The sequence below is a fragment of the Sinocyclocheilus grahami genome, unplaced genomic scaffold (assembly GCF_001515645.1).
Source record: "Sinocyclocheilus grahami isolate Dianchi unplaced genomic scaffold, SAMN03320097.WGS_v1.1 scaffold339.1, whole genome shotgun sequence".
In the NCBI taxonomy this organism is placed as follows: Eukaryota; Metazoa; Chordata; class Actinopteri; order Cypriniformes; family Cyprinidae; genus Sinocyclocheilus; species Sinocyclocheilus grahami.
The window spans coordinates 794120-803602 of NW_015505518.1; the positions used below are offsets into that span (position 1 = coordinate 794120).

The 9483-nt window shown below is 34.9% G+C and overlaps 1 long non-coding RNA gene across 1 annotated transcript; it reads right to left on the reverse strand.

The window, feature by feature from the left end:
- Window positions 1-553: 553 nt before the first annotated feature.
- LOC107603010 (uncharacterized) lies at window positions 554-3638 on the reverse strand. Its single transcript, XR_001611090.1, has 3 exons — window positions 3494-3638; window positions 2410-2499; window positions 554-846 (listed from the first exon to the last, which is right to left on the reverse strand). It is a non-coding gene; the product is annotated as an uncharacterized lncRNA (long non-coding RNA).
- Between the last annotated feature and the right edge of the window lie 5845 nt (window positions 3639-9483).

Consider the following 9483-nt stretch of genomic DNA (forward strand, 5'->3'; position numbering starts at 1 on the left):
AAAAAAGAAAAGATAGGAGAGAGGAGAGCAAAGAAGGAGAGAGAGAGAGAGAGAGAGAGAGAGAGAGAGAGAGAGAGAGAGAGAGAGAGAGTATCCAGGGCAATTGGACGTTTGTGCAGTCAGCAGTGTCAGTAACATCAAAGGATTACTCCACTTCACACTGTTCATGTGCTGGTAATTTGGGTAATTCTATTGCAGGGTTTGTCGGTCCTGAAATTATGGGCGCTACTGTCCTCGTGTGCCATATAATTTAGTTGTTTCCTACTTGTTTGACTGAAACGAACGGGAAGCGGCAACTAGGCTCGATATACTCAGAGGAGAATTGCTGCTATTGTTCCCCTATATTTTGGTCTTATGTAAAAGTGACATAGCCAGAGAGAGAGAGAGAGAGAGAGAGAAGCCTCCCCCTTTATTTCAACAGCAATTTATGCACTACTGTTTCCAGAATCCACAACAAGCCACAACTTTGCTTTTCTCTCATTCTTGCATTTTAATTGATAAATTCGAGCTGTTTTTTTAGGATGCTTTTTTTTTCTTCTAAATGCTGCATGAAAAAAATCAAATGCAGTTATTTTTGTGAGTTTGGTATCATTGTTGCTGTTGTTAATAATAAACATTTCAGTCAGTGAATAAATTATCCATGATTTCATAATGTCTACATAACATTTATAAGAACCTCTGAAAACCGAAGCATTCATTCATTGTGTTGTAGCGATAATAATGTTTACTAAAACTGTTGCAGATATCTTCCCTATTTGCCATAGTGAGTACAACTTGCGTTTTTGGTCTCTTCAGTAACCAAAACAAGGCTTCTTCTGTATCGTATCAGCTATTGTGCTTCCTTCACTGAAAAAAACTAAAAGATGTAGGATTTACTTTGAAACAATTGCCACTCAGAAATTGCTGGTAAATTTCACAATTAATTACAAAGAAACGGAAAGTAACAATTTGAATTAAATGCTAGATTTTGAATTAGAAAGACAGAAATAGTATTTTTCTGTAAAACCTACTCCATTAATGTTTGTTTTATCTACAAGTTTTATTTTGGAAAGAAAAAAAAACTGAAAATGGTTTAATTCGGTTAGTGTCAAGGAATATAGATCTGGGCAAAGTTTTAAACACCCCAAATTTGCCCAAATAATGTACATTTTAATGGCTTTCTGAACAAGCATTTTCATCGGTAGGCTCATCTCCACATAGACCTGAAGCTTACTTTTGTCTGTTTGTGCCACTGGGTGGCAGACCTCCTCATGGAAGGAGAGAGAACTTCACACTATTTCAAGTCTTTTTTAAGTTTATTTAAATGTATTGACATTTTAACAGTAGTTTAACACCATCTGCCTGACTACAATAACCCACTCACACAGACAAAGATCCATGTTAAACAGACCTGTTCACAGAAACTCTTTTTTTTTTTTTTTTTTTTTGGTCAAAAGATTTACTGTAGAAAAAAAAACACTACATGGTTTATTCAATAACATATGGACAGATTCTACTGTTTTGTCAATGATGAAAATTATTTTTTTCTCTTCTTTATTTGTTTGGCAAAATATGAATGAACTGTGACAGACAGTATCCATAATCATATACCACAGTACTGGGGCATAAAATAATGTAATAAAAATACTATGATCAAATATTTCCTACTGATTAGATTATTAAGAAACCAGTAACACTGTAACATTCTTTTGACCTTAAGTGTGAAATGGCTGTTGTTATTGTTGGTAACGGTTGGTAACGGGTATTGTTCACGTAACAGGTAAAGAAATGTTTCAGGTTCAAACCCAGCAAGGACTGATCCATGAGCGATTGCAGTTGCATCCTTGTTCAACTCAGATTGTGTCTGTGATACTGCATACTGAATTATATGTCGTACATAGCTTTGGATTAAAAAAAAAAATCTGTACTTTGACAAATTGCTCAAATACTAAGTATGAATCTGAATATGGTATTTAACACTGAATATATTTTATTACATTTAGATAATAGATAACTGATGGAAAATGTAAAAAAGAAAATCTATTAGCTACGTAATGCCAATGCAGTTCCACATGAAAACTATTAAACCTTTTAATATAAAAGTTCACATGATCAAAGGCACATTCATTGACGTATTTGAGGAATGTCAGATTAAAAGAATATTTCAAAATGCAGCCCAAATTGATGTATGCATTCTATGGTTTTAATTATGCTGAAATTCTATGGCATTTAATTGTAAGAACTCAAATTCCATGATATAAAAAACTTTTCTAAATGCTTTTGTAATGTTTTGTAATATGAGACATCTCCTTGGAATCAAGAAGCTCTGTGTATAAACTCACTTTCATGTTTCCTCCACACACACACACACACACACACACACACACACACACACACACACACACACACACGGGCAATCACTCTTCTTACCTCTAAAAGCACATGTAGATTGTCCCCTCTCATGTAGGTGCATTTTCGTCTCGCAAATCAGGGTTTTTTTCTAGGGTAAATTGAGATACACTGCAACAACCATTCAAGTGAGTGATGTGGAATAAATGAAAGAAGCAGGACACACAAACACACATACTTTATAAATCAGCCCTGACAGCAGCAATAGAGCAGAAGTGACAGTGGCCAGTTATCCCAATCACATCCACCACCGTTATTGATCCATAATCCGCCTTCACATAAAACACCCAATTTCATATAATGCCTATAATAACAGTGCATTCAGACTCAAGTAGCCGTCAGAAAAGAGGGGCATCGTGTCTGATGCCGACAGAGAGAGAAAGAATACCTCACATCACAGAAAAGGGAAAATGGCACATGCATTTCATTTTCGTCTTTTGCTTTGTTTTGTTTTGTTTCATTTTTATTTTATTTTTAATTTGTTTTATTTTCTGGAGCACTAAGGAGTTGAGAATACTAATGAATAGACTGGACTAATCATAGTTATATGCTTAAGATGAAAGCATATTTTCTCAGTAATTGCACAATAACCACCGATACCTGTAAGCTCCAAACTGACAACTTATGGTAAAAATGTTCTTAGTTATTCCCTTACAGATAAATTAATCTATTATATATTATTATTATTATTATTATTATTATTTTTCCTGAAATAAGCCAAACCTGCATTTAAAAATTCTATAAAAAAACAGTAATATTATAATGATTATTTATTACAACAAATATTATAATTATTTATTACAATGTAAAATATCAGTTTTCTTATATATAAAGGGTCTGAATACTTAGGACCATGTGATATTTCAGTTTTTCTTTTTTAATAAATCTGCAAAAATGTCAACAATGCTGTGTTTTTCTGTCAATATGGGGTGCTGTGTGTACATTAATGAGGAAAAAAATTAACTTAAATGATTTTAGCAAATGGCTGCAATATAACAAAGAGTGAAAAATTTAAGGGGGTCTGAATACTTTCCGTACCCACTGTATATATTTTTATTTTATTATTATTATTTTTTTAGTAGGAATAACATGCAGTTTGCTTTACCTTAGGAGGCATGAGCTCATGTTCCTTTGGCACACACAGACACATACACACATCCCACTACATCACAGTCTGCTCCTTATCATAGCCAAACAAACATGCTCATTAATAGGGGGTCATAACTGCAAGCGTCTGTAGTACATGTTGGCTGGAAGGAAGGCTTATCACTCGAGCAATGTGAAAGACAAGTCATGCCTCACACATCAAAGAGTTACAGAATGTGATATCGGGTGGGGTTAAATTCTGGTGACATTTGCCAATGATGACTTCGCTATAAATCTAAAGATGAATTGGTGACTGGTGTGATGGAGATATCCTCTCAAGATACATCTGATTATAGTACCTGATTGTCATTTTGAGAACCAAAATTAATAGTCCTATAATTCATAATCTTAATGAATGAATTTGGCTGTTAATTGCTAAAATGTACTGAAATGAATGACAAAACTTTCTTTAGTTTAATGTTTTGAGTGGTAATGCATGATCTTTTAGCTAAGCAAATTTTGTTGCGAATGTTTGAATGAGAAAGTGAGTCAAATTTTCCATTTTGCAGAAAAGAAATTAACAACATGAGCAGTATCTGCAGGTGTGGATGTCAGTGCAAATAACCCTGATTTATTCTTAATACCATGATCTATCTGAATACTCAATTCTGACTGGCTGGAAAGTGTGCTTACAGTAAAACGTTTAATGCACAGGTAGTTCCAGTCAGTTTAATCACTGTTCCATATTAATGCGCTACCCCTCATTGATGTGCACACACGTACAAAGAAACATTCAGGAGTACAGAAACATTGTATTTCTTTGCAGTGAGGGGTAACAACTCACAGCTTCACTATTAGTATAGAGATGCTGCACAGATGCAGGTAATTCACATACTTTCTCTCTAACTAATTACTTCAAATCAGTCCATCCATTCATTTAGCTGTGGATTATCCCTTACATGGATTGACTCATTTATTCATTATTTTTATATTATATAAACCCTACCATTTAAAAGTTTGGGGTTATGATTTAGTTTTTTTTTAAATAAGTCTCTTATGCACATAAAAGCTGCATTTATTTGAGCAAAAATACAGTAAAAAAAGAAATATTTGTCACGAATCCAGTCCATGAACTTTCCAATTCATTGACTCTCGCACTACACACTGTTGCACATCACCCCGGACTACATTTCCCATCATGCATTGCACTGATTGCACTCAGCACGAATTGCACACACCTGTTTACACTGATTGCACCCAGCTGTTTCATATCACTCCCTCACTATTTAACACTCACTCTGATCCCTTCCCTCTGCCGAGTATTGTTTCAGCATTTATCACTCCCCTAGAGATAGCTACTTTATGGAGCCCTTGTCATTTCCTTAGCCCTTGTCATTTCGCCTTCGCCTTCGCCTTAGCCTTAGCCCTAGTCATTTGCCTTAGCCTTAGCCTTAGCCTTCTCGGTTTCTGATCTTCGCCTGGTTCCCTGGATTCACCCCTTTTGTCTTGCCCCTTTTGATTCTGTCTGCCGATCGTCGACCTGCGCTACCCCTAGGACTATTCTTGTGTTTTGCCCACCATATACCTGTTTGCCCTCATCTGACCCATGCCTGTTTCATGACCACGTCTCTGTCTTCGTTTCAATAAAGCTTGCATATGGATCCGCACGTCTCACGTCTCGTCAGCCCCGTAACAATATTATTATAATTTAATAACTGTTTTCTGTTTTTTAAATATATTTTAAAACGTAACTTATTCTTGCAAAGCTGAATTTGTAGCATCATTACTCCAGTCTTCAGTGTCACATGATCCTTCAGAAATCATTCTAATATAGTGATTTGCATTATTGAAAACAATTGTGCTGCTTAATATTTTTGTGGAAACAGTAATATTTTTTCAGGATTATTTGATGAATAGAAAGTTCAAAAGAACAGCATTTGTTAGAAATACCCATTTTTTTGTAACAGCATACGTCAAAATTTGGGCATAGATTTATACAGTGGCTTTCAGAAAAAAAGGTACAAAGCTGTCATTGGGGTGATACCTTTTCAAAAGGTAAACCTTTGTACCTTATTTACCCTTAAAAGGTGCATATTACTTCAAAGGTGCATATTAATACCCCAAGTGTACATATTAGTACCAAAATGGTACATATTAGTAGTTTTTTAAAGGTTACTGCTCCAGTGACTGCTTTTGTACCTTTTTTCTGAGGGTGTACTGTGCATCAGCTAAACAAAGGCTAGTTTTACAAAAGACTCCAAAGGAACACAGAGTTTGTGCATGTTCTTGGCATTGACGTTTGAGGTGTCAGCGTGTTGTAATAAGGGAAGTCTCTGCCTCAATCCCTTTTTTAAAAACATAGAATGCCAGAGAGGCTGTCTTCCGCACTGCTGCTTGCTCAGCTTACTCTGCCTGACGCCAACCTCCGGTGTCCCAACACAGCACTGGCAGAATCATCCAAGACAGCGCTTATTATTCTTTAAAAGTGGGTATTTCATGCAAAATTAGTTGATAGTGTAGTGGACTTTTTTTCAAGAAATATTTAATGGCACTTATGTATATAGCTATTAAATGTTAAAATGTAAGTCTGTTTTAAAGACTACAAAAAAAAATAAAAAAACTGATTTATAATAAATATGATTTTAGTTTAGATGAATGGATTCCTTGTTCCTACTTTTAGAAATTAAGAGTTTAGTGTAAGCAGTTCACCCAAATATTGAAAATTTTGTCATTTACTCACCGGATAAATGATTTTCTGAGTAACAACTTAAATTTCAGTTGGTCGCTTACATAAAACTACCATGTGGTTTCAAAAGATGTGGAACAAATCTGTACAAATCACTTTTATGATACTTTTATAGTAGTTTTGCTTATTTCATTATAAATGTATGGAAAGAGTCTTCAAAATGCATCCTTTTGTCTTCTGCAGAATAAAGAAGCATGGTATAAATATATAAATCTGTTTATTATATGCATTTATACCATGGTTAGTCTGAATACTCGATTCTGATTGGCTGGCAGGTATGCATTAAAACAGTTTAATGCACAGGTAGTTCCAAGTCAGTTTAACCACCGTTCTATATTAATGCACTGCTTTCATTGACACACACACACACACATATCACTCGTACACACACAAAGAGAGAGAGAGAGAGAGAGCGCGCACACACAGAAACATTCAGGAGCACAGTCGTTATTTTTAAATGAAATATTAAATTTATATTAAAATTATTGTTTTAATAAATTGTTTTAAATGTCCATATATGGTTTTCTATTACGTTTTAGTTTTTATTTTAGTACTCCGATTTAAACTAAATAAAAATGAGAACTGTTGCCTTAGCAACTAGCTGAAAAAATACGTTTGTTTTTTATATTTTATTTTAGCCATCACTCACACAGAGAGAGAAAGAGAGATCGTAGTGTAGATCACCCAGCGCACACACAGAAACATTCAGGAGCACAGAAACTTGATGTCAACGCTGCCCTGCAACTTTTATTGATAAAATAGCTTAGATACTGGATCGCTACATTATTCCTCAGCAACAAGGAGAGTAAAATCACTGTTTAAGTAACTAAACTTACAGCTACATTGTCTGTAGAGAGAGATGCAGGTAATTCACACACTCAACTGTCATCTCTCTCTCTCGATCGATCGATTGAAAATTAATTCAAATAAATGTTATAATTCATTCATTCAAATAAATGTGATCCTACCACACTATTTCATCTCTGTGTCTGTTCTGAAGCGGGCAGAATGCTAGCACTAATGAGCCATAACTGTCATTTGTACTCTTAAATATTGCGCTATATCATTAAATATCATTAACAGCTTTAACTTGTCAGTGCTGGCAAATGACCATGGTATAAGCGGGATAATGCACAACTGTGCATTAAATGATTTGAATGCAAGACGTGGAGGCACCATCAGACGTGAAATGTAATTTCCTTGATGCTTTTTATTTTCTTTCCACCATCTTTTCTGACATTTGTGAGTTTTGTCACTCGAGTATGAACTGGCATAATATAATCATGCCCCCTGCAGATAGTTTGTCAGAAGAGCCGATAACATGGGACATTCCTTCCTCATGTAATCATCCTCTCAGAAAGAGAAAAACCAGCACTCAGAGAAATACAACTACTGCCTGCCATACAATTACTGGATTAATCATGTTATTCTATCGCTGAACCCCCTGAGAGAGAGAGAGAGATGGGGGGATATTTTGTTAAAGATCTCCTTTTTTGAGCATTTTTCAAATGGCTTGTTAAAACCAGGGGGTCACGGGGTCAGGACTCTTAATTACACTCCAACAGGGTAGAAATGGCCAGAAGAGAAGCGGTGGAAAAAAACTAGAAAAGAGGACAAATGTGAAATGATATTGCAGGAAATTACAGCTTTGGTAATATTGCAGAATCCCCCCTATTTCTCTATACAATGCAGATGAGCCCCACAATCAGGCCTGGCGAAGGTGTCAGTGCAGGTCCTTATTAATAACAATATGAGAGAAACGGCCTCTCATACAAAATCACTCTGGTTCCTCTCCCCCAATGTGAGGGGGCAGAGGATTAGTAGAAGAGAAAAACAAGGGAAGTGTCTCATGAATTTATCTTTTTTTCTTCTTGAACATTACAAGCATATAACTTGCAGTTCAGATTTGCACATCACCATAGGATTCATTTGCTGTGATTCATGTGCAGATTTTTGGTTTGTTTTTGTCTGTTTCTTTCCTAATGGATGCTGTTCACTTGCCAAACTGTTAATCTAATTTTTACTTATCATATGTTCTAACTGCACCACCTATGATGCTTGTGTCAAATTTGACAGATGAAAAATCAAAGAAATTCATAATTAGGGTGTCCCTAAAATACCCTTTTGGGGGCTTCTAAAAATGTTTATTATATAAATATATAATACATAAACATTATTATATATACTCATAGATTATTATATTTTTTTTAATGTTATTTAAATTAAATACTGATGCACAATTTGTGTTAACAGAAAATAACTCACTTTTGGCATTTTGCAATACCTCACATTTTATATCAACTTTTGTATTATTCTGATATTGGTAAATGAACATTGTACACCTTAGATCTACAGTTTTAGTTCATGTGTATTTCCCTGACTGAAGCTGTCAATCTGAACCCACTTTTCATATCACAAAAAATCCTTCTCTCCATACTCAGGCAAAACTATTTATTGTGGTACAACAGGTGTTTAGGAAAGTGCTGTAGTGTTTTTAGTTGCCATGCTGATTCATAAATTACCCCCCAAAAAACTGTAAAACTGCATAACATGCTGAAAGGTCCAAGTAATGGCCATTATTGGTTCCTCAAATTTGAGACCAAAGAAACCAATTTGTGTAAGTGTTATTTATTTTTATAAGGTTCCATTTGTTAACAATAAGTTACTGCGTTAGTTAACATTTAACTAACAATGAAAAAAACTCTAAAGCATGTATTAATCTTAGTTAATTTTTATTTTAACATATACTAATAAATTATTCAAATCAAAAGTTGTCTATTAATATTTAATGAACATGAGCTAGAATGAACTTACAATGAACAGTTGTATTTTATTAACTAATGATAACAAAGGTTAATAAATACTGTAACAAATGTATTGCTCATTGTTAGTTAATATTAATGCATTTACTTATGATAACTAATGGGACATTGCTGTAAAGTGTTACCAACTTAAAGTTTGGTTTTATTGTGTTTGTTTAGATTTGAACAATGTCACAAAGCCTGGTTCCAAACACCAAAAATGTGTTCTTTAGAGCTCAGGTCAACACTGACCTGAGGACAATAGAGGGGTTAAATCATCTCACCATGACCCCAAATACAGGCCGTCATCTTAAAACAAGCAAACAAGGCTCTTTTAATCACCCCCCCGTGTGCCCTTTTAAAGGCAATATTTTAGCTTCTTCATCCAAATCAGTATGTGAGTGCGGCCACAGTGGTGACATTTTAATGTGGGTGTCGTCGTCTTGCCCCCCCCCATACCCC